This window comes from Cyprinodon variegatus, unplaced genomic scaffold (assembly GCF_000732505.1).
Source record: "Cyprinodon variegatus isolate N-32 unplaced genomic scaffold, C_variegatus-1.0 Scaffold142, whole genome shotgun sequence".
Lineage (NCBI taxonomy): Eukaryota > Metazoa > Chordata > Actinopteri > Cyprinodontiformes > Cyprinodontidae > Cyprinodon > Cyprinodon variegatus.
In genome coordinates, this window is record NW_015150595.1 from 762,326 (window position 1) to 765,139 (window position 2,814).

The 2,814-nt window shown below is 37.4% G+C and overlaps 1 protein-coding gene across 1 annotated transcript in view; it reads left to right on the forward strand.

The window, feature by feature from the left end:
• The first annotated feature begins 250 nt into the window (after positions 1-250).
• Positions 251-2,814, forward strand: part of LOC107086068 (rabphilin-3A-like) — an 84,604-nt gene continuing 82,040 nt past the window's right edge. The window contains exon 1 of the mRNA XM_015376809.1: positions 251-352. The gene's annotated coding sequence lies outside the window, so the exon portion shown is untranslated. The remainder of the gene's footprint in view (positions 353-2,814) is intronic.

The window sequence follows — 2,814 nt, forward strand, 5'->3', positions numbered from 1 at the left end:
TATATGTGTATATATATGTAATCGTGAATCAGCCCCAGGTTCTCTAAGATTAAACTCAAATGAAGCAGCTAAGTGTTTTTTTTTTCTGCCTCTCTTTTAATTCACTTTGCCATGAGTTGTGGCATCAACTCTTTTGCCTCGGTGGCGACGTGATGCGAGCCGACAGGTTCAGTTAAATGGGAGAGGGAGGGAGAAGGGGAGGAGCACAGCGTTTACTACAGCGTGCATGCTGAGGAGGCTGTCAGTGAGGAAGAGGATGCTGCTGGGGTGGATGCTGAGAGCTCCATCGCTCTGAAGGAGGTCACATCCAGACACACCAGAGAACAACTCCTCACCGCTTCCATCGCCTCTGGTAAGAAAAGAAATGCTGAAACACTTTGAGTTTTATTTGAATGCTGTTCATATGAGGCAGAGGAATGTCGCCTGTTTTTTTTATTGGTGGACTTAAAGGTGCGTTGGGGTAAAAAAGAAAATTATCTTAATATAGTAGTTTGCTTAACTTTGTAGTTTTTATTACAATATCAACATAACAGAGATTTGGTCAATCTAACTTTGATAATTTTTGCTGTTTTTCATGTAAAACAACAGAACATTAAATATAAAACAGAAAAATTCTCAAAATGTTATCAAATAAGTCACCATGCTTAAAGTGTGTTAGTTTAAAATGAGACATTTTGTCATATTGGATAAAAACTTGCTACTTTATGCTGGTAATGTGTATTACTTTTAGTATAAAAATGCATTTAATTGGTTATTTTTTTCTATATATTTCTGTTTATGGACCTGTACAGCGTTTTGGTGTATAATGCTCTCTATAAATAAAGTTTGATTGATAAGAACGTCAGTTTAAGTGCCAGTTTAAGTGCCTTAAGTGCCAGATCCTCAAATTTTACAAAATCCCGACTGACAAGCAGCCAGTCAGGTCAGGTCAGCAATCATCTCATCTACAGATGAGGGGTGTGAAGGAAGATCTGAAGCACATCAGAGAGGGAGGAGGGTTGGGTCTGGTTTCTTATACAAAGGCCATTGTTTATTGCTAAATGAAAATGTCTGACCCCCCATCATGTGAAGTAGAACTAAGATCCACTGGTTTAAGCAAACATTGTTTGGGGACACCGTAGCCTTACACTGCAAAAAAAAATAAATAATGAAATCTCAATAAGTCATTTTTTTTCATAAAATATTTTTGTTGAATTAAGGAGGTAAGTGAGACACAACGTAAAAAGCAATTTAAATTAAAAATAAGAAAAAACTATTGGATTGTCTCATTAAAATATGCATATTGTCCAATTATCTTATTTTAAGGTAAAAAATGCCATTCCATTGGTAAATAATCTTATTTACCTATTCAAATTAAGGTTAAACACAATTAATTTAAGACATTATTACCTATTTCTAGATTTCTTTTGCAGGGTAGAGGGTGTTCTGCTCTTGCCTTTGGGATATTTACAGCAGTCGCCAATGTGTCAGCTCATTTAAAAACTGCCTAATCTTTTTTGCTCCTTCCAATTAATAAGACGAGACAGTTAACTGTAACAAGGGCTTCTGTTGCTCCTGTAGATTACATGTTGTGGCCTTGGCTTTGGTTTTGTTTGCATCTCCTGGTGTAATTAGGCTTCTGTTGATTTTAGGATGTTGTTTAGCACCTGCCTCTAGTTTATGCATAACTGGTGCCTTCTTTTTGAGTAAAAATTGTGAATTAAACCCCTTTATTTTCAGTTTTTTGTAGTAGTATTTTATGTTGCTTTAGCTCCCAAGCATGTATAACTCTTTTCTGGAACTAATTTTAAAGAAAGTGCACAAGCCATCTAATCATGAATTAAATGGCCAAATACAAAACGATAGACTCCAACGACCCAGGAGAATGACGACTGGGTTATTGCCTCGGATGGGATCAGGAGGATGACCTCCAGCTGCTTTAAAATATCAGGGTTCAAACTACAGGTTGCTTTAGTACAAAGCAAAAACTACTGGATAGATGTCGAAACATTTTCAGAAAAACTGAGTGAAAGTCCAGTTCTCTCCAATTGAAGTCTGTTTTGTGGTGACCTGGATAAATGAAAACTTGCACAGGCATGTTTGTTGATTTTTGTTTAGTTGTGTGGATTTGCTGATGCTTCGTTATAACAAGACAATCTCTACTTTCAATCCAAATGTTAAAATATTAAATGGGTTGGATGTTCCATCAATGTGGTGAAAAGGGAGTTCAAATATTTTGAACATTTGTGCCTTTGATAGAAGAAAATATCTATTTTTCTAAAATATAACAATAGTTGAAAGAGATTCACAACTAAATGAACATGTTGGCCTAAATGTGTTGTAATTTTTCTTCAGATATAAAATAGCTGTTTGTGATACGTTAAAAATCATGATTGCTTCAAAGGGAAAAATCCTTTTTTTACCCATGGAGGTTGCAGTACTTTCCTCTGTGCAGCAACCTGCTGGACAAACAGGAAAAGGAAAGCACAGGAACACAGGAAAGCTAACATTAGCAGAGTTATTTTTTATCGTATTACATTTGACTGGTAAGTTAGACAATGCCACACTGGGTTGCTCCCTCTAAGTTTTCAGCAGACCACTGCTCCTGTCTGAGCTCCAGGACGCCATCTCACCTTCCCTCTGTTGTCCATAGTGGATCACTCCACTGGCCGTGCTAATTGCTTTTAATTGCCAGGTAGATTTTAAGGTGAGCAAAAGCAGATGAGAGGCAGCAGTTTGCCAATGCTAGCTCAGGAGGAGAGAGCAAAGAAGGACAGTAGTAGTCTGGACAAGCCCAATAGGCAGACAGCACGCCAGAGGGGCTTGACCAAGGAT